The following is a 23,473-nucleotide window of genomic DNA, read 5'->3' as shown; positions in this document are numbered from 1 at the left end:
GTCTTCCAACCTTGTTCTTCTCCCTCAATATTGTATTGGCTATGCTGAGTCTTTTGTCTCTCCATATAAACTTTAAACTAATTTTGTTTATATCCATAAAATAAGCTGTAGAATTTTGGTCAGGATTGTATTGAATCTATAAATCAAGTTGGGAAAAACTAATATCTTCACAACATTGAGTCTTCCGATTTGTAAACTCAGAATATCTCTCAGATTACAGGTATGCCTAGATATCATGGGTTCAGTTCCAGACCACCACAATAAATCAAATATCACAATAAAGTGAGTTACACAAATTTTTCTGGCTTTCCAGTGCATATAAATTCATATTTACCCTATCCTGTAGTCTATTAAGTATGCAATAACACTGTCTAAAAAACAATGTGTATACATTAATTGAAAATATCCCACTGATAAAAAATGCTAATGATTATCTGAACCTTCAGTAAGTCATACTTTTATTTTTTATTAAATTTATTGTAGTGACATTGTTTAATAAAATTATATAGGTTTCAAGTATACATTTCTGTAACATATCATTTATATATTGCATTGTGTGTTCACTACAGAGTAAGTTCTCCTTCCATCACCATGTATTTAACCCCCTTTTCCCTCTTCTACTACTCCCAACCCCCTTACCCTCTGTTAACCACTAAACTGTTGTCTCTGTTTATGATTTGTTGTTTGTTTGTCTTGCTTATTTGTTGCTTTCAGTTATATCTCACATATGAGAGAAGTCATATGGTTCTTGACTTTTGCTGTCTGACTCATTTTGCTTAGCATGATAATCTCAAGATTTACCCATGCTGTCACAAATGGTAGTATTTCATCTTTTCTTATGGCAGAGTAATATTCTATTGTATATAGCTACCTCATCTTCTTTATCCAATCATCTATTGAAGGACACTTTGGTTGTTGCTATGTCTTGGCCACCATGAATAATGCTGCAATAAACATAAGGGCACATGTATCTTTAATAAATAAGGTAAATGCTTGCAGATTTTTGGCTAGATACCCAGAAGAGGGATTGCTGGCTCGTATGATAATTATATTCTTAATTTTTTTGAGGAAATTCCATACTGTTTTCCACAGTGGCTATACTAATTTACATCCCGACTAGCAGTGTATGAGGGTTCCCTTTTTCTCCACAGCTTCTCCAACATGAGTCAGGATCATGAGAGGCATTTTAACAAGTGTGAGGTGATATTTCATTGTTGTTTTGACTTGCATTTCCCTAATGGCTAGTGAAGTTGAGCATGCTTTCGTATATTTGTTGGCCATTTGTTTGTCTTCTGGGGAGAAATGTCTGTTCAGGTTGTCAGTCCATTGTTTATTTGGAGTGCTTGTTTTTGTTGTTGAGTTATATGTGTTCTTTATATATTTTGTATATTAGCCCCTTATGGAGTTGTTGTTTCCAAATATCTTTTATTTTATAGGATGCCTGTTTGTTTAGGTGATGATTTCTTTTGCTGTGCAGAAACTTTTTAAATTTGATATAGTCCCATTCATTTATTTTTGCTTTTAATCCCTTGCCTTTGAAGTCAAATTAATAATATCCCGTCTGAACCCAAGGTCCATAAGTTTAGTACCTAGAGTCATAATATTTTTTGTTGGTGGAGGATCTTGCCCTCGTCGCATTAGAGGTCATCATACAGGTCATCATAGCAAATATAATAATAATGAAAACATTTGAAATATTGTGAGAATTACCAAAATGTGCCACAGAGACAGGAAGTGAGCAAATGATGTTGGAAAAATTATGTGGCTAGACCTGCTCTCTATGGGGTTGCCACAAACATTCAATTTGTAAGAAATGCAATATCTGTGAAGTAAATAATAAATGCAATATCTGTGAAGTCACAATACAATGTGGTATGCCTTTATTTCATTCATCAGTGTTTTATAGTTTCTCTCATATAGATATTGGCCTTATTTTGTTAGATTTATACCTAAGTATTTCATTTTAGGAGTGCTAATATAAGTGGTATTGTGTTTTTAATTTCAAATTCTAATTGCTCATTGTTGGTATATAGAAAATAATTGAATTTTCATATTAACCTTGTATCCTACAACCTTGCTATCTATAATCACTTAATTAGTTCTAGGATGTTTGTTTGTTTGTTTTTGAACTCCTCTGATTTCCTGCATAAAAAGATCATGTCATCTGAGAACAAAAACAATTTTATGTCTTCCTTCCCAATCCGCATACCTTTTACTTTCTTTCCTGGCCATATTGCACTATATAGCAAGGTCTTTTAGTATGATGTTGAAAACAGTGAGGAGAGTAGTCATCCTTGCCTTTCAACTGGTCTTCGTGGGAAAGTTTCGTGTGTCTTATCTTTAACTATGATATTCGCTGCAGGTTTTTCTTAACAGTCTTAATCTATTTGAGAAAATTCCTCTTTATTTAGTTTACTGAGGTGCTTTTTTTTCCTGTTGTTGTTTATTTTAAATCATGAATGGGTGTTGGATTTTGTCAAATGCTTTTTCTGTATTTGCTGATATAATCATGTTATTTTATCGTTTTTGGTCTGTTGAAGTGATGAATTACATTAATTGGTTTTCAAATGTTGAACCAGCCTTGCATACTTGGGATAAATCACACTTGATTGTGGTGTATAATTCTTTTAATACGTTTGGGATTTAATATTTTCTTGAGGATTATTGCATCTATGTTTATGAGCAATATTCATCTTCAGTTTTGTTTCCTATATTTCCTTTTCTAGTTTTGGTATTAGGGTAGCGTTGGATTCATAGAATGAACTAGGAATGTCATCTATTTTTGTTCCATCCTTGTCTTTGTTGTGAGTTACTTCATAATATTTATAGCAGGATCTTCCTAAGTGTCCTCTTCTTTTCAAGCCCAGGAATTATAAATCATCTCATTTACTGAGCTCTTGTTTTTCTATTAAGTTAGCTACAGTGATGAAATCTTAGTTATTTGGATCCCACTAATATTTTGGTCGGTTCCAACTACATTGTTCTCTTACACATTTCTACGCTAAGTATATAGTTCATGGACTAATAATATGGGCTCAAATAAGAGCTTGTTACAATTTTAGGTCTCATTCACACCTACTAAATCAGAGCCTATATTTTATGAAGATACTCAGGAGATATGTGCACACATAAAAGTTTGAGAAGCAGTGCTGTCAACTGTAACTCCTCTCACTATGAAGTATAAATCTCTACTTTGGACCTGTAGTTAGAGACATTCCTAAAAACAGTAGGAGCTCTAAGACAGACAGATAACTATTCAAATCCCAGCCCTTCTACTTCTGAGGTGAGTCTCTTAACCAGGTAACTCCATAATTTCCCTCACTTTCCTCAGCTGTAGAATGACAATAATAATACTATGTTGCTGTACTAAAAAGAATGTTTTGAAAATATAAAGTATTCAACACAGTGTGGAATGTTATAAAAAATCAACTGTTCATAAAAAAAAACCTGTTATTATTAGTGAAAACTAAATTTGAGGCATGAGAGCTTGTGGCTACCTGAGATTAAATTGGTTATTTGTAGATCTTTATAAATGAAAGCTGACCTAATAATGAATGTGATTGATTCTAATACCACATAACTTTGTAAAAAAAAAACAGCAATTATTAGCAGTTCAACTAATTTTATATTTTTAAGGACTATTAGATTTCCTCTGGCATCATGCACAGCATAGTGTTTTTTTCTTTTATTATTTTCTCTGAGGAATATTCTTAGGTAATGGGGAAAAATGAGCCCTCTCTTAGAATATATCAAAGCAATATAATAAACTCTTTAAAATATATTTCTTAGCAAAACATATTAAATGGTTCATTATTTACATGAAATTTTAGAAAGTCAATTTGGCCTATACTGTAAATTTTAAATTGACATTGGATAGGTAAATTATGGTTAGGAAGTTTTCAAAAACTGGATTGTTGATTCAATAACCATAGCATCTCTTTGATGTGCTATTTTGTAATTTGTTAAATTATTTTACAGTATTACACAGCTATCAGGGTGCTAATGAATATTCATATTTAAATAATGAACTGAAGTTAACTTACCCCTATATAAGTCAATTTTTTATATTAAAAAACTTTGAACTAAAAGAGCTGTAGAACAGAACACAATATTTGCACATGTATTTACAGAGCTGTGCTTTTTAGATTATCTCTGTTTATTAGGCATATCTGGTGTGGCAGATATCAATTTATTGCCTCTCAGCTTTGAATGTACACTTTAATGTGATAAACAACAGAATTCACTTAAGCATGTCTCCTTAAAATTGAATATGATGTTAAGCGTTCTCATCCTAGGGCCATGGTGGGGCTAATGCAGGAGGTAGAGCGTTCCTATAATCTTCAGCAAGATCCAGGAAAGTCAGTGTGTGGGTTTGAGGACATCTAGTAAGAAAATACCAGAAGCCAGTAGCCCAGGATTTGATCTTTCGCTGTTGCAGCCTGGTCTGGACAATACCTTTCAGCAGACAGGCTGAACAACTCTGACAAACCTTATGTAACCTGCATGCAGCTACCAGTGTCCTGTAGGGTCACACAGCAAGTAGTCAGTCCTTCAAAGAGCAGGCTTGAAAGCCTTTCACACCCATTGGCATCTGGATTCTCACTGCATGCCTTACCACAATTTGCTTATCATTTGCTCCTCATATGCACTATGGAAAATGAACTGTTGTTTGCAAAGCAGGCCCAGACCACTTCTGGCCTGGCCAAACCAGTGATAATCTTGGTTATCCAGTGGCCAAACCACATCTTCTCCAATGAGGTCTAAACTTCTTCAAAGTTTGTCTTTCTTGAGTACTCTGCCTTAGCGTTAGTTTACCATAGAGAAATTCTTTATATCTTATGGTTATGGCCTATTATGTGATTTCTGTCTTCTGAATGGACTCAGACTGCTACCTCGGCTGTCTATAATAAGAAGTGAAAATTGTTCTAGAGATCATTTTGATACAAGAAGGGCTACCATGTATGTTCAAGACTCTTCCCATATATTTTCTCATTTCCCCTTCACAAAAATGCTGTGAAGTAGTACTTCATGTTACAAATTAAGGAACTAAGACTTACACTTAAAGTCGTTTATTCAGGGTGAAGTGAATGACTTGAGCTTCAAAACCAGTCCTCTCTTCATATTATGACTGCATTTGTAACCCTTATCTTATCTTGCAAACTTCCTCAACCTTAGCTGAATGTCTAAGAATACTTCACTTCTTTTTGAATGCTTCATAAACATAATATTTAAACAGATTTATTATCCAGATAAACATTAAAATGTTTCTAGAATGTATTATACTACAGTGTTTACAGAACACAGTCTTTACCTACTGAGCTTTCTTGGTTTCCCCATAATAATAAGTTGATATCCTATGTCTTAATAAACCATTGGGGGTCTCACAGCACCAACGCACTTGGTGGTCAGCTTCAGAACATACTAGAGCAACACCAACTACCTCCATAAAAGACACACCCAAAGGGCAGACTGGGCAGGTACCAGAGCCCTGACAATATGAATCCTGCTCTGTAGGGTCAGCCCTTGCATGATCACTGCTCTATTATAGTCATAGCCAGTCCTTACAACGTGAGGGTAAATCCCTCCCTTTGACATGCAAACAACAACCAAGGCTCAACTACCACCGGAAGGTACATACAACCCACACAAGGAACACACCTGGAGCACCTGGCTCAGTAGACTATGGAAACTGTGACACTGGGCCCCACAGGACACCTACTACATAAGGCCATTCTACTATGACTGGGAGACATAACAGGTCTACCTAATACATGGTACAAAAGCAGGGAGTCAGCCAAAATGGGAAGACAAAAAACAACAACAAACATGTCCCAAATGAAAGAAAAGAGCAGAGCTCCATAAACAAACAAACAAAGAAAAAAAACAATAACAAGAACACAAACAAACAACTTTAAAAAGTGGAGGCAAGCAATTTACCAGATACAGAGTTCAAAACACTTGTTACAAGATGTGCAATGATCTTAGAGAAAACATCAACAAAGAAAGGAAAAATAAAAATGGATATAGAAAACATAAAAAAAAGAACCAGTCAGAAATGACAAATACAATAACTGAAATGAAGAACACATTAGAGGGAATCAACATTAGATTAGATGAAGCAGATAAGATAGCTGAAAACACCCAATCAGAACAGGAAAAAAAACATGAGGATAGTATAAGGGGCCTTTGGGAAACATGAAGATCCCAATATAGGTAAACTGGCCAAAGAGATAGACACCCAAGCCCAGAAAGCACACAGAGAATCCCAAAGAAGATAAATTGAAAGAGGCCCACACTCAGACACATCTTCATTAAAATGCCACGTGTTAAAGACAAAGACAGAGTCTTAAAAGCAGTAAGAGCTTTTCTTTTCAGTTAGTTACCTACAAGGGAGCTCCTGTAAGAATGTCAGCTGATTTCTCAACAGAAACTTTGCAGGCCAGAAGGGATTGGCATGAAAGATTCAGTGATAAAAATCAAGGACACAGACAATAGTTTAATGGTTACCAGAGGGTAAGGGCGGTGGGGGGAGGGAGAGGAGGATAAGGGGAATCAAATATATGGTGATGGAAGGAAAACTGACTCTGGGTGGTGAACACACAATGGGATTTATAGATGATGTATTACAGAATTGTACACCTGAAATCTATGTAACTTCACTAACAATTGTCACCCTAATAAATTAAAAAAAAATTAATGTAAACAAAAAAATGAACAGAGAAAAGTAAAATTCTAAAAGGAATTACGAATACATAAATACCCCTTTCTACCAAGAGATAGAAAAAAGCAGCAATAAGTAGTATCTTGGAAACGAAGAGAGAAGACTTCCAGAATTGACAAACTTCAGAGAAAACTAGAAAGAATGAACTGTGTATTTTGGCTTTAGAAATACAGAGGTGAATGGTTCGAAGTGTGAACAGGTAAAGGTAAATTTCAGATTATAGTAAGGTGAATGTGTAAAAATTGAGGTATAAAATGGGAGCAAAACAACTCTTTTAAGATACTTGACTATAAAATGTAAAATGACCCCTATAAAGATATGTGGAGCCAAGGTGGTATTTTTGGATCGTTCATTATAAAATGAGAGAAACTTAAAAATGTTGAAGATGAGACATTTTGAGAACTAGATGTGTAAGATACAGGAGACAGAATGAATGATAAAACAAAATCTTCAAGGAGACAGGAAATTTACAAAGGCTGTTTCAAATAGCATATGAAATGGTTAAACTAAAACAATTGTTAGTCTTGAAGATTTTTATATCAACTTTGGCACTCACTAATTTTGACTAAATTTATATACAGATAGAGATGATTGAGATACATAGAGATATAGATAGATATATAGACATAGATATGGAAAGGGGGATGAAGAGGATGAAAGAGTTTGTTTTCAAAATGTAGAGCTAGCATCATTAACCTTGTATGGTTTCCCTTGGCTTGTAATCTCCCTAAGAGAAAATTCCAATTGTCTGGGAGCCATAAACTCATATTTTGGAATTTCTGATATACTACTTAGTGTTCTCTGGGTCCTCTAGGTAGCAGGAGTGCCGAAGACATAGACATGTTAATAGTAGCAACACCCTACTGACAAGATTGCAGAGAAAGACAGGTGCACATATCTCAGAACACAAAAGAATATGGATACTTATATTCAATTAGACTATAAGCTCATTGAAGGCAAGAACTATGTCAGATCACTCTTTTATCTATTAATAACCTATTATTTTACACTGAACAGGTACTTAATAGTTTGATAACCATATTCATACATAGCTAGTGTCCTGGGAGTTTTGACTTCCATACCATCTTTATCTAAGAGCTGTATCTGTTTGAACTGATTTCTTCCAATTTTAAACTGAACAAAATAAAATACCAAGCCCTCACTCACTGCACTGTTCCAAGTGTCACTATATTTCTCATTGCCTTTTTATAGTCTTTATTCTATTCAATAACTGCTTCCCACCCGTTGTAGTTTTCAAATTTGACCTTTCAACATAAATTTGAAGACTATGACCTAGTCCACTTTGGAATAACTCTTTTTCACAATTTAGACTTTAGGGGAAAAATATTCTTGCTTTAGGGAAAAAAAAATGTTATCTCTTCCTTTCCTTATAATTTTTGAGATTCAAGTGATGACATGGTGCTTTATCGTTACCTACATCAGCAGTTAGCTTTGCCAAGTAAGGTTACTAACTCTTCTAAATGCAAATTAGAAGAGAAGAGAAAAAAGGAGCAAAGCATTAGCAGGCAGCAAAATGATATGGTACATGGCCAACAAGTTAATAGCCATTATTGCAAACCAGTGTTCCAGAGATGGAGGGTTATCTTGTCAACGGTATTAAACTTAAGGCCCAGTTCCACTTATGTTGGTGTCTATGAAGGGCAAGGATGGGGGTGCAGGGGACGATAAAGAACCTTTCACTCAACCAGTAATCCGTACCTTACTAACAACCACAGAGGGAGTTTTAATATCCATGAGAGTCCTCACTATCTAGGCTATGCTAACACAAAGGAGGTATATAACGCTTATTTCTTCTAACCACAGATACTTTTGGCAACAAGAAAGAATCTGCAGTGCCCTCTTCATTCACAAAGGACAATACGATTATATATTATTGAACAGTGAATATTAGAACATCTCACCTATTTTTAGAGTTGTATTTCATATTCATAAAAATATTCCTATTTTTCTCTTCCTGAAGAGCACCCCTTGAACTGAAACTGCCAGTGACTTTCCACATCCCTCATCCTATTTCATTATAGAAACACTCATAAAAGCACAGTTTTCTCCTATCAATAAATATGTTTGATGTTCCAGAGAAGTTCTATGTAATACATGCAGAACAAGGAGTCAGACTCTGGGATAAATTATTATCAAAACAACCTGAAGTGATGAGCCTGCCTCTGGAGGCTTTCTAGTTGAATGTGATGTGGGTGCTTTGTGTGAAAGCAGAATGAGCAATAAAGCCTATGAGTAATAATCATAAATCCCGAACAAGCAGCACCTTTCTTAAGATGGTTTTAAACTCCTTGAAAAAGATGAATATAAGGTGTTATCAGCTTTGAGAGGCATTATAAATATACTTTTTAAATACATTTAGTTAAAATGTGAAGTGGAGCATGCCTGGACCAGGTGGCTTTTTCATGCAGCAGACTCGGTTGGCAGCTCTGTGGAGACCGCCATGGTGCAATGTATACACTGCACATGCTGTCCAGTGATGCTCTGAAAAGGTCTCTGTCATTTTTAACTTACGTTGGTTTTATTTTCACAACATATTCCTATTAAAGGCTTCTAAAATCGTCTAGCCAAAAAGTATCTCAAAATACGGAATCTACATGGGAAATATTCAGAAACAAATAATAATGTGACTCATTAATAGGATAGGGAACAAAAAGGACTGATGGTTTTCCAAGCAATTAGGTCTGTTATTATCAACTCTGACTCTGTTTAGCCCTCGTTAAATTTAAAAGTCAGGGTACTGACTACAAGATAAGCTGGCTTATTTTCTGCTTTTAATATTTTTCTCACAAGAAAACACATATACCATCAAGTCAAGTAGTAATTTTAGAACTGGACACATTGTGTGGACAATGTCATGCTGAATATATTTCCACCAATATAACATAGGTGAGCCCTGATGAGTATACAGATTAAAGTTTCTTCCTTTTACTTATTGTTTTGTATCATTTATATGCTGCACAAATAAAACACTACTGTACCTTAAAGGAAAAAAAAATGTACTAAAGTATCTGTCAGCAAAATTTATAATCATTTATCACTAAATTTCTGATTTGCTATACATTCCATGAACCTTGCCCTTGTTACCAAAGTACCCTGTCATGTAAAGTGAGGTATTGCTGGGAACCCAGACAAATAGTTCATGCTGCCCATTCTCAGGATTAATAAAATGTGTGTGTGTATATATATAAATGTGTGTGTATATATAATAGAGTTTCAGTGTTTTATTTCATATATATATATATATATGTGTGTGTGTGTATATATATATATATATATATATATATATATATATGAACATAAACAAGGATATGGTGGTGAGGCAATTTTTAGGACAGCCCTATCGCGGCATGCATTTTATATGCAGGTAAAGAGATAAGCTCTGCTCAGGCATCTCAGGACAGGAGTTCGTATTACTTCTGGCAGCTCTACCAATTATTTAATAACTACTACAGCTGGAAGGGAAAAGATTCTAAAAGCCCAGGTATAATGTCATTAGCATATAACCCCAAGCCATGCAGATGTCATGCCATAAAGATAGGCAACATATGCCTCCTTCTATGAAAAATCAGATGGAGATATCCAGTTTCCTGCCCTGGGGGTTAACATACTGAATGGGGCTGGAAAGACCTAGCTATCTCTATGAAAAGGGAAGTGATTTATAATTATTAGCATATAAGTTGTCTTTCATAATTTACCAACTTACTTTTACAAAACTCATTTATGTAGTAAATATATAAGAGGCAAGACATTATTTCTGTATTTTTTAATGTTGTCAGTCTCTGTGCACTTAATACTAATAACACCTAAATATTATCTTGAAATTATGTTTTTATTTTCCAGGACCTTTACTAGAATTCATTGAGCTCTTTGGAAGCATGGAGTACATACTGGGGGAGCCAAAAAAAAAAAAATTACTCAAGTGGACACTTTGGTCAATGTTGCTCAAGCAGTAGTTTACCATAATCAGAAGTGTCTGGTAACCACTTGAAGCACCTCTTGTAATCACAGAAGTCAAATGTGACTTGTATTTAACTTTTATTATCAGTATATGTTGAGTATTACAATTTTAATACAGTTTTTTCCTTTCTTAAAATGTGTATACACTTTTTGGCACCTTCTGTATAAAGTGCATTTTCCAGTTATAACAGCCATACATGTCTGTCTGTCTGTCTCTCTTTTCATTTCTCTCCTTCCTACTCTCCCTCCCTCTACCTAAATGTTTCTGTTTATATATAGACAGATAGCTATAGATATAGGTGATATAGATAGAAAAATATATAGATAAATTATAGATATATAGACATAGATTTAGATAGATATGTAGATATAGATAATGATATAGATATATAGATATAAAGATATAGATAATGTGTATTAGAACTACACGGGTTCACTTATATGCAGTTTTAAAATCTTATAAACAGACAACAAATTTACAGTGTTGACAAATACAGTACAGTATTGTAAATGTATTTCCTTTTCATTATAATTTTCTTAATGACATTTTCTTTTCTCAAGATTACTTTATTGTAAGAATACACTATATAATACATATAACATACAAAACATGTGTTAATTGTTTATATTATAGTAAGCTTTTCGGTTAACAGTAGGCTATTGGTAGTTAAGGTTTGGGAACATCAAAAGTTATTCACACATTTTCAATGATGCGTGGCTTGGTGCCTCATACCTTCAGGCTGTTCAATTCAACTGTATATCTAATAGCAGACAGATAGGTAATGATAGATAGACAGATAGATAGATAGATAGATAGATAGATAGATAGATAGATAGATAGATGATAGATAGATAGATAGACAGACAGAGCCCGGTACATGACAGTCACTCACTGAGTGCTGAATCAATAAATCACTGGATAAAGGAATGAATACCTCACATTGTCCTGTTTCTATTAGCACTTTTAATTATCCATTCAATTAATTTCTTGCTAAATACCCAACACTACGCCACACGCTAGGATATAAATGATACAGCAATCAATTAAAGGTTAATCCATTGTGGTCCAATGACCCACCTGCTGCTATCTGGAAGCTTGTTAAAAATTCAAATTCCTGGACCCTGTCCCAGATTTACTGAATCAGAATCTCATACATGCTGAAGTTTGAAAATTTCTGCACAGTAAGTTAGACTTTTTCTTATAAAAACAAGTCAGTGGAGTTTTTAAAAAATCATACTCAAACAGCAGTGCTTCTACAACCAGTCTACAATTTATTTCTCCCTGTGTAATTTCTGTTTAGGTACATTAAAGTTGGGGTTAATGGCAAACTGTAAAGTGTTCTTAATGGGGTTAAGAACAATGTGTTAATGAAAGTTCAAAACCAAGGTAAATAGTGAACTAGTTTAATGGGTCTGGAATTTGGTAGAGCTGTATTTCTGGCAATACACGTTCATGAAAAGCACTGATCATTAGAGCAAATCAGATAGGGATCCCCCAATGATAAAGGATCATAAAACAATTGGTAATTTGTGTCCTTATCTAACTATGGTTATGTATAAAATGAAAATACTATTGCTAATAGCAGAGAAAGCAAATCTTAATTCATTATAGATTGTCAGTGGCGTGTGTGTGTGTGTGTGTGTGTGTGTGTGTGTGTGTGATTAACTCTATTACTCTCTTCCTTTCTGCTGGTTGACCATTTCTATTACTCTACTCCTATATAAAAGTAACCAGTACTTTTAACTATTGAAACTGTTTTGTAACGATCGGAGTTCAATTTGCTAAAACCTAATCCAGAGTTGAAAAGCCAGTTTACCTACTATCTCAAACAAGTTTTAGGGTGACTGAGACTAGCAAAGAGAATCAGACTTGGAGATCTTCCAGCAGTCTTGGTCCTCAGAATGCTGATCATCTTGCTTTAGGGTCAGTTGTTACCGATTAGATAGATTTCAGACTCAGGAGGAGCTAGGATTTATTTCAGCTATGCTGGTAACCAGCAATACGGCTTTGTGTTACTTATTAAGTTTCCTTTCCTCTAAAATTTGGTCAGTGCGATATTACAGAATTGTTGTAAGGAAAAAAAGATAAATGCGTGCCTATTGCCTTGTGATTAACAGGGTCCAAAAATTAACCACTACTGTTAAATGATTCTTAAATCCATAATGATAATGTGTAGGCCTAGAAAAGTAAATCCATTTATTTTAAGTCACTCAGCTGGATACGGTGCAGTAGTAGTTCTGGACTTGGCTTGACTCTATCCTTGCCCAGTATTCTTTTCAGTCTACAACATCTCCTTCTGAGTTCCCAGCTGGGTCACAGTGGGGCTACAGGCGGGACACATCAGACTATGGAGAATATGGACGTGGACAGGGAAGCCGCAGCGCATGCTGCAGTGTATCGATCTCAGGTTGAACAAGAGAAGCCACTGGCCAGTGTCCAAGACTCTGCTGAAGTGTGCATACAGAGCTGTTGGTAACCTGCAGTGTGCTGTCAGAGGGGCCGGGGTAGGCCAGGGCATTGCAGCACCAGCGGCTGGAGAGGGCTTCTGCCTGTTTTTAACTTTAGGCAGTTCTGACTCCCTCGGTAGCCTACACGACCACACTGCCTCCTCTGAATTAGGGAGGTCATTTTCTGATCAAATACTGCTCCTTTGTAAACTAAATGAACACATCGATAAACAAATAAATAGTGGGGGATGGAAAGGGAAACAAACAAAAACAAGAGACAGTTAAAAACAAGGGTTCAGAATCCGAGAATAGTCATCATTTTGTGTGACCACAGGAGAACCCTTAGTTTTGTAAACAGGGTGTGGGTCCCTCTAACTAAGAAAGATGTAGAGATGACAAGGTCATTTTGGGAAGTTTCTTTACAGACAAGGGAGGAAGGTAAGTTCTATTTAGGGAACAGCAAAGCAAAGAACACTTAATTGTAGAGAGAACAGACCCAATTATAACCTGTTTAGAGAGTCGGCTCTCGGGGGAACATTGGTGGAGAGATTTTTCTCTAGAACAGGGATCAACAAACTTTTTCTGTAAAGGGCTAGACAGTAATTATCTTCAGCTTTGTGACCATACAGTTTTGTGACAGGTACTTAGTTCTGCCTTTGTAGCACAGGAACAGCCGCAGACAACAGGTAATGAGTGGGTATAGCTGTGAGGCTCTAGGGCTTTATTTGCCAAACAGGCGGAGGCTGGGTTAGGCCTATCAGCTAGAGTTCACCTACCCCTCCTCTAATATAAAAAAGTGCAAAATGAGAAAGCATTGATTATGCTTCTAGTGCCCCCTCCCACCCCTGCAAATTGGGATACCTGCACTTTTCATGAAGTAAAACCCCTTCCACATAGCTCAGAAAATAGCTCCATATGTAAGCGCAGTGCCTCAGTGTGGGCAGGGTGCTGATAATAATGACAATTTTCATAATGAAGCTCTCAAAGCAGACCAAAAGCTGAGGCTCTCCTGATTTTATACCTGCTGGGTCCCAGCACCTACCACAGCAACTAACAATTCATAGGGTTTTATCAATTTTAATAATGGAAAGGCATTCACATACAGGGAAATCCATACTTCAGAACTACTGGTTGAAAATTACATATGAAACCTGTACTTACACTTACAACTGAACTATTCGGTAAAAAAAGAAAAAAAAAAGAGAGAGAGAGAGAGTCGCAGAGAGAATGTGACAGAAACAGAGAGGAAGGAAGGAATAGAGAAAGGAAGGACAGGAAAGAATAATAAGGTAATTTTTCTTATAATTTTCACATGGAGTTATGTGCATTTAAAACTCGTTGATGAGAACCAAATTTTGGTGATTCTTAAGTACTTTGCATATGATATTTAATTCGAAAGTGAATCAAGTTCTATGAGGTAGGGATGATAATTTCTATTGAAGAGATGAGAATAGATTTTGACAGGTAAAATGAATTAACTTGCCTCAAAATCAACTACGTGGTAAGTGCCTATATATGGACACAATACGTTCAGGCATTTTTACTACAAACCCATTATTCTCTCTCTAAAATCATAACTATATTGATGTTGGGAAGAAGAAGATGGAATAATCTATGGGAGAAAGAAGTTGAATGACATGAAGTATTAAGTATTCATTTGATATTAATTTTGGGATAATCGAGGAATACTATAAGACTCTGAGCTTTCCAGAATTCAAGAAAAATTAAATTCTCCTTTATAGAAACAATGCCAAGGTTTGTTGTAGACGTTTAGTCCATTTCTCTGCCTGGTTTGTTTGTATTCAATTTATATTAATAATTTATTATTTGCTGCTATGATGAAAAAGCTAGAGATAAAATCAATTTGATGGGGTTTTCTTTAAAAAGTAAGCACTATTTTGCAAGAGTGGAAATTCACAGCTTATTCAGCTCTTCACAGTAAGATATGATAGTGAGTTAACTGTTAGTGAAGTGAAAGACCAAATCTCTTTTAACGATAACACTTAAATTGTGTGTAGTAGTTAAATAACTGAACCCCATCTATTTCTTCCAATAGAGACTGCAGGAGAAAAAGGGAAAGCGGGGAAAGAAGGTTTCCAAGATAGCTGAGAGAGGAAAATAATATGCTGAAGAGAGGGAAGCAACCACTAATTAAATTTTAAAATACGTAAAAAAACAAAAAACAAAAACAGTGCACTAATTTATTCTAAAACAGAAGAAAACAAAATTACTAAGATATAACAAAATAGGAACAACGAAACACTAGAAGAATGCATTATCTAAAAAGGTAAAAGTACCTTCAGCAACCACATGAAGTTCCAAAAACATAGTCTGAATCCTGTCATCCTCCTTGGGAAAAATGTCATTCCAAAGATATTTTAGTTTAAGCAACTTTTAAGAAATACTTAAAGAAACAAAAGTCCTCAATTTTTACTTCCTTCTTAGTATTTACTTAAGAAGTAAATATGTACTAACGACAATTTAGTAACTATCATTCCAGAATTTTCCAGGAATATATAGTTCTAATAATTTTACAAAATTTACATAAACTTTAAAATCATTGTATGTGTGAATTATATAATTTCTATGGATACAGATACGATTTTGTTTAATTTTATATATCTGCATGCACATATATGTGTATTTATTTATTTAAGTTTACTTAATTATTTAAACTTTTAAAAACCATATATGGGTGACGGTGAAGTGCCTTAATTCCAGTTCCATTATTTCAGGATGGTTTTCTTAGTTCATCTAATAGGAAGCTTCATATTTAAAAAATTTCAAAGACCTTTTTCTTTGCATCTTTATTATTGCACTTGTATTAGATGAGTGATGGAAATTTTGGGAGATTTTTTATACTTTCAGCTAAGGTCTATAGCAAAGAGATTAAAAAGACATAATACTTTACATTTTATTTCCCAAGATCCACTAATTCTGGGGGACACCGTATTTTTCAGCAGGCTTATTGTGAGGTGGCAGATCAGGGAACTGGCTCTAGCTCATACCAAATAAAAACTTGCTGTCCCTGTCCTCCCAAACCCCTCAACTCCTCCCCATGCCAGTTGACAGAGACAGTAAAGGAAAAAGGAATATGCCTTTTGGGGAAAAAAAATGGGTTGCTTCCACCCTCAAATTCATAGTGTTAGAGGGAGGGTACTATGAGAGAACCACTCAAAACAGTTCCAGAGGCTTACAAGAGGTAGCATTCTGTTTTTCAGTAGATGTCTGATTAGGCAGTGGTCTTGTCACCTCATATATCATAAGAGCAAGGAAAAGAAGAATGACTGAGACCTGACAAAGTGAGGGAAGAGGGCGGTTAAGGCCGCTGCCTGACTTTAGTTTCTAGTTCCGAGAAAGTAAGGAAGACTGCTTCTGTGTGTGTCCCTGGATTTGAGGGTTATTCCAGGAGGAGGCTGGAATCAGAGACGACAGTCTCACCAGGAGACACAAACGTCAGGGAAGATGCACCAGCAGAAGGTCAGCCAGGAGCAGTGACCTTGGGCTCTTATAGGACTTACAAATTCTGACGAGAACTGAGTGGAGGTGAGCTCCTTTTCATGGGGAAGGTTGGGAGTTGCCACTCGTTTTCATTTAGGTCACAGACAACTTCCTGGCCATTAGTTTTGGATAGCGAGGGTGAAGAACTCATCGTTACCAGTTCACTTAGAAGATGCCTGCTCTTTTCCTGATTTTTCCCCTCCTTCATTTAACACAGAAGAGAAGGCAAGGAACGGATGGTCTCTAAGCTGCAGCCGGCACCCTGCACTCCCCACACCTACCACCACAAGTTACTAAAGTTATAGCACTGACTTGCAGTGAGAAAAGGGACATAAATGAGAAGAGACATGAATGAACCTTACAATTTTAAAATGCACTGGAATTAGGCTCAACCACTTAAATAATAAATTTTTATTAACCCTAAGTGCCTAACAATTTATGAAATCTGAGCAAAATGCCATTGAAAGAGCTGTTGAAAAAGAGGGAGACAGTATATAAAACCTGTGGGGAAGCTAGTGATTGGAAAATAAAGTCACTTCACTATCACACTTCAAATAGGAGAGACTTCAATAAACTGATTTTACAGCAGTCACATGTTGTATTGCATCACATTTATTCATATGTCTGGTATCTCCAATAAGATTGTACAATTTTTAAGGTCAGGAATTAGACTTTGTACAGTTTTTTCCCTACATAGCCTAAAATATACTTATATATAAAACTTTTCAATAAATATTTGATTAAAATAATTAAAAATGAATAATCAGAAAATACATTATTCAAGAGGTTGACATATTGGAGTGGAAACACATGAAGAGTATATAATCCTTTTAATTTTCCATGTTTTTAGTGAAAGGGCAGCAGACTATAAAGAAGTCACTATAACTGCAATCATTTCAAAGCAATAGAAGCCTTTTACAAATGATGAAGAACAGAGCATTTATAATCACATGGGCAAGGTTTTAATTTCTAGTTCTGATACTCCTTAGCTGTGTGGTCTGGGAAAAGTCACCTCATTCATTAAAACAACAACAACAACAACAACAACAACAAAGTAACGTCCACTTAAACTAGAATCTATAACTTTTCTCTTAGGTATAACATTCTACAAATCCATAAAAATTAATGTGCATCAAGATGTAGCTAAAGGGACAATTGCAGTCACAACCTGTATGACCTGTATCAAGGGTTCCTCTTTGCATGTATCTATTGCATGTAGAGAAATGACACAAGTTATTCTTTTGAATGTTAAGTTTGACTCATTTGTGTTAGAGCATAATAAAACTCTTTCCTGTGGCTGACTGAGTTTGATATGTGGCATTCCTTATTTCAAAGTATAGGTCTCATTCTTATTTTTTAAACAGTCTATAAGATTCAGCAGTATTAGACTTGTAGTATGGAATTAAATGCAAACCAGATAGGTTCAGCTTCATCCCTAACCCAGTACACACACAAGAAATGCAGTAACAGAGCCGAAGGAGCAAGTTTTCATTTGAGTATTCCAAGTGCATCTTCTCCTGTCTGCAGTGATGACACTATACACAATGAAGCATAAAAAATATCATCTAAAATTAGAAGGGAACATCATCCTACAATTAAAAAAAACCCAAACAGACAAAAAAATGAAAAACAAACAATCAGAACCTCATTTATACCACAAAAACAAACAGCCAGATTCAGCCAATTGCTGTGCAGTGAAAATAGAATTTTAATTATTGGAAAATATAAGTAATTGGGAAAAAAAATCATTGCACCTCAATAAGAGTACAATGCTGACACTGATCCTCTGCAAAAAATTCATTAAAATGAAATAAAACTAAAGTTGATAATGTAAATAGAGCTTGTTTTACCAGGAAAGTGAATTTCTCAGAACATGGTAAATCAATCATTAAAAAAAGAAGACATTGTGAACAAACTAAGATTTCGACAAAAAGGAGTTAATAAAATGTTGGCTTGTCTAATTTTTTTTTTGCTTTGACATATCACTTATTATTGGAGCTCTCCAACCACTAGGTAGGACAGAAACCTTGACCTCAAGGATTTCTCAAGGAGGCTCAAAAGGATGCCTGGCAAAGTGTAAATGAGACAGTATATAGGTGTAGAGATTGATCAAGATATAAATGTGGCACTATGGGAGACACAAAGGTTGTGGGAAACCTCCCAGATGTGACTTTAAGCAAGGTGTTGATGAATGAGAAGGACTGTTAGGTTTAGAGGAAGGGAAACACTGCATGGAGAGGGGAGAAGAGCCAAGGAACAGAGAACGTCCTTGGGATGCAGGACCAACTGGAAAGGTATGGGGGAAAAGATGAAATTAGAAAGAAAGGTTATGGTCAGTGGGAAAGGAAATCCAGTATCACAGTTGCTGAGGAATTTGAGCTTTACTCAGTAGACAGTAAGGAATTACCAAAGATATCATCAAAGTGTAATTGCAAGGGAGGAAAAATGTCCTTTTCCCTTCCTAGGTTCTGATACTGGGCCTAAGAACTAAACTGACATAAAATGATTAACAGGAGAAAATTGTACACATTTTATTTCATATCTTTATACACACATGGGAGTCTTCAAATGAAAATGAAGACTCAAAGAAGCCTTGAGGCCCAAAAGGTTATATTGCTTTTTAAACAAAAGGCAGTAAATTGTGGGGATGTGATAAGACAAAAGACCTTGGACTAGGGGCAGTAAACTGTCGGACAGTGACTAGGAAATATATGGTGGAAATTAATAGAAGACAAGGGTTATTTTAGTAGGTTTATTTGTAGAGGTCCATTTTGGTGTCCACTCTCAGTCTCTGGTGGTAAAAATGTTTTCTTCAGAATAAAGGGGAGCACCTTTCTCATGGGAAATGTTATGACCTGCTTTTAATTAGAAAGTGTTGGCCATAGAGACCTTCCTGCATCTTCAATTTATCAGGTGACTTCACCTTAAAATAATATACCAAAACAGTATATTTTGCCGTAACATGTTACGAACAGCTCCAAACTACTCAAAAACATGCATTATTTCATAATAACACATTAATTAATTCCTTGCATTGTCATGAATACACAGTGTAAAAGTAAAGTTCAAAAAATTAAGGTAGATATAAGTTATTTATAACCGTCAAAAGTGAGGAGTACCTGACCCTTTCTTAATAACATATACCTGCCTTACTTCTTGAGCCCAGTCTGGTTCCTATTAACTTGTTATCTGTGTTCTAAAATAATAATAATAATAATGATAACAACAACAATAATTATTATTATCATAATAAATGCTTCCTAAAGGTTGGATGTTATATATTGTATAGTTAAAGGGTAGGGATTAATGACATGAAAACAGGAGAGAATCTCTTACACAGATCACAGATACATTTTTTTTTTCCATAAGACCATCTGCTTGAAATTTAGGAAGTTCATTTCCCCTAAGAATATTCACAGAATAGTTTTTATTTTCTTCTCCACTGCAAATCATTAGCATAAATACTAATAATAGTAAAACAGCAAAAATTTGAATACACACAATATTTTCCACCCAAAAAAACATTCACAAACACATTACTAAGTCAAAAATGGAAATCTACATGGTTGTTACCTTTTCCCCTTTACCTAAGTGCCCATAAAGAAGAAAACATATCATCTGAATATGAACCTCTATAAGACAGAGTATAATCAGATCTCAATATTTTTAATTTGTTTGATTTTTACTTATTTAAAGAATGCTAGGTATTACCAGCCAGTGATATGTTCACTTGACAAAAGTAGCTTCAATTGTGTCACAAAAAAGTCTAGATTATAATAGAATTATATTCTTTATCAAATTAACATGTGTCAAAACTATGCATATGGATGTATCAGAAACCTAGGCTGATTATACTGAAATTGTTGTGAGTATTAAAGTACATGAAAACACCTAATAAGATTTCTTACAAAGAGTAGCCAATCAATAAATGTTAGTTTATTTTCTTCGTTTTTTAAAATATTGTTAATATAATTTATTATTCAATTAAAATGAATTTCCTCTATTTTTACATAAATATTGTAGCTCCCTATTCTTTTTTTTTTTTAAGTTGATTGCAACTTTCAAAGTCCCCAACTGCTTACAAATGGGATATCCTAGAGCACTGAACATCCCATTTTGAAGGGATAAGAAAGAAAAGAAAAAGAGGATAAAAAAAGTAGAGAATTCAATATGGCTCTAGCATAGAGAAAGAAACACTACAATTTGATTTTGAAAAATGCCCTAGCTCACTAAGTAGTAAATCTTGTTTTGATGCCTTAATATGACTTTTATCTTTCTGCAAGAAATGAGATGGGAACAAGGGGGTCATGATTACTATTAATTTCAATGCTAGAATTATCTGAGCAACTACAGGGCTTAAGCAATGGATGAGAAAATGGTAATGAAAATATGAATTGTGGTATTTTATTACATCATATGATTGTGTTTATATGTTTCTGCTATGACTATTTGAACAATCAATTGACTAATCATTTAAATTCACACAATTGCTTTATCTTAGGAGAAAGGAAATACATGCTTCATCATGGCTTTTCCAGATGAAATTCATGTTTCATACTACAACCACCAAAATATGAACACATAGAGAACAGCTATCTTTCACAGCAGTGTTTCTGTCTAGTCAAAAGATATAATCTAAAAATCAGTCAATTCTAAAAGCTCAAAAAATTATATCTGATTTTAGAGTGGATTTCTGTGCACACTGCATATATACCCTCGTTTGAATGGATGTAGAGTTAAGTGTATAACTTCCCACTGTGTTAATGGGAACTAAGTATCAGTTCCCACAGAGAGGGGATTACAAGTTACTTTTATGTTGAGTACTTCTGCTACTTTGGACGTTAGCTACATTATAGGATAACCAGTTAAGAGGTAAGATGGTGTAAAACTGTAGGATGTAAAGAGATTTAAAATGAAATGAGGAAATGTGACACACAGATGGATGCATGGATTAGATGGCCTTTGATGTTTAACAATTTAATGAGTGACTGTTATTTAGTGTCTGAAAAAGAGAACACATTCTTACTATTTTTTTAAGGGATGGATTAGACCAACCTAAACAGTGTCCCTCTATCCTTAGCTAAGAATTGCATCTGTAGCTATGTAAATTGGGATACAGTTGCTTTTTTTTCCCTTTTTCTACAAGATATAAAATCATCAATAGAAAATGAAAGCAAAAAACACACACAAAAAACCTTATGATATATTTCAGAAATTTATGCTTTCAAATTATATTGAGGGCCTTCTATGTGTTATTATGTACCTTCTAGCAACTTGCTAATGGAAAAAAGATTCTACCCAATGATAAAACGGAGTGCATCCTACTAGGAAGCTTTTGTGGGCTAAGTGTGCCTCAGGTTAGCCAAATTTCTCTTCACTGAGTACTCCCAAACTTAATCATAAAGACCTGTGCTTTACATATAAACAGCTCCTATCTGGGCACTTAATAATTTCATTTGGGCTAAGAGATATTATTTACCCAAATTTACTGAATTCTGGGGACAGTGATGAGCTGCTTGGTTATGTTTTCACTGGAAGGAAGACATTCTCCATGCTTGGAGTCGCTGGGATTTAAGAAGCACTGATGTGTCTCTGTAACTTGTCAACCTTCTTGCTACTTCTTTCTCTGATACTCTTTCTTCTTACTCTACAGTCTCAACATGAACCACTTCCCTTGACTCTAAGTTACTTCAGCAAGGCCAAAACCCAGAAGGCATTGTCACAGCATTTATTTCCTTGCACCCTGAAACTTCCCCCAAACCATAGCTAATCCATCTCAAGTCTTGTCATGTTTTCTCTCTGAAGACATATCAGTCGACTTCTCTACATTTCCACCATCAATACCCAAGCCAAAATATCATCATCTTTTATGTGGAAAGATGGCATTGTCTCTCCTTACTCATTTTTGGTCCCATTTGAAGAAGGAGGGATATTTCTATGACTCTCCATTGTTCTATGACTCTTTCTATGACTCTTTTCAAGTGTACTGTGGCTGGACATGAAAGAGTCAAGTGCTTCTGTCTCTGCCTGAAACATTTCTGTGTCGGCTCTTACTCTAATGCTATTCATTTCCTTGGTCTCTGCTTAAGCTTCCTCACGAAAATCTTTCCAGACATCACAGTTCCCTAGTAGAGACTTTCTAACATGGTGTAGGACTCTTTCACTTTTGTAATTTTTTTTATTTGCTTCTGCAATTTATTGATTAATATCTGTAGCAGACATTTTGGTTGATTCTCAACATCCATATAATCTAAAAATAGTTTAGGCCAATCATAGTAATTTCTTCTCTCTTTCCCAATCACGGATGCAAAGATATCTATGTACCTTCAATCTGGCCAATGAGATGTAAGTAATCTGATGGGGGCTTCTGGGAAACTTGTCTTCACTTTTGTGATAGAGACAAAAGGAGAGACAGTATTTTTTTTTTTTTTTATCTCTGGATGCTTTGAGTTTGGATATAGTCTCTGAAAGAATAATAGACAGACTGTAGCCAGCTTGAGGATGAAGCCAATACCAAACGTGGCAGAGTAAAGAGACAGAAAGATTCTGGATATTTAGAGATATCACTAAGCCATTTAATCATTTAATCTCAAATTATTACCTAGATCTACACTGTTTTATGAATTAATAATTTCCTAATTATTACACCATTTTTTGGGGGGTTTGCAGGCAAAAGCTGCCAAACTCAGTCTTAGACTGTAAAATCCATGAGAGCAGACACAATAATTGATTTTACTCATCATTTTATACTAGCACCTAGCTCAGTGCCTGGCATATAGTTTTTAATATATATATATATATATAATATTATATATTATATATTAT

At 35.0% G+C, this 23,473-nt stretch overlaps 1 protein-coding gene across 32 annotated transcripts in view; it reads right to left on the bottom strand.

Moving 5' to 3' along the window:
- PTPRD (protein tyrosine phosphatase receptor type D) overlaps positions 1 to 23,473 on the bottom strand; it is a 2,053,994-nt gene that overhangs the window by 1,168,052 nt on the left and 862,469 nt on the right. The window lies entirely within an intron of this gene.

This window comes from Rhinolophus hipposideros, assembly GCF_964194185.1.
Source record: "Rhinolophus hipposideros genome assembly, chromosome: 11".
Classification (NCBI taxonomy): domain Eukaryota; kingdom Metazoa; phylum Chordata; class Mammalia; order Chiroptera; family Rhinolophidae; genus Rhinolophus; species Rhinolophus hipposideros.
This window is presented reverse-complemented; position numbering and strand designations above follow the sequence as displayed.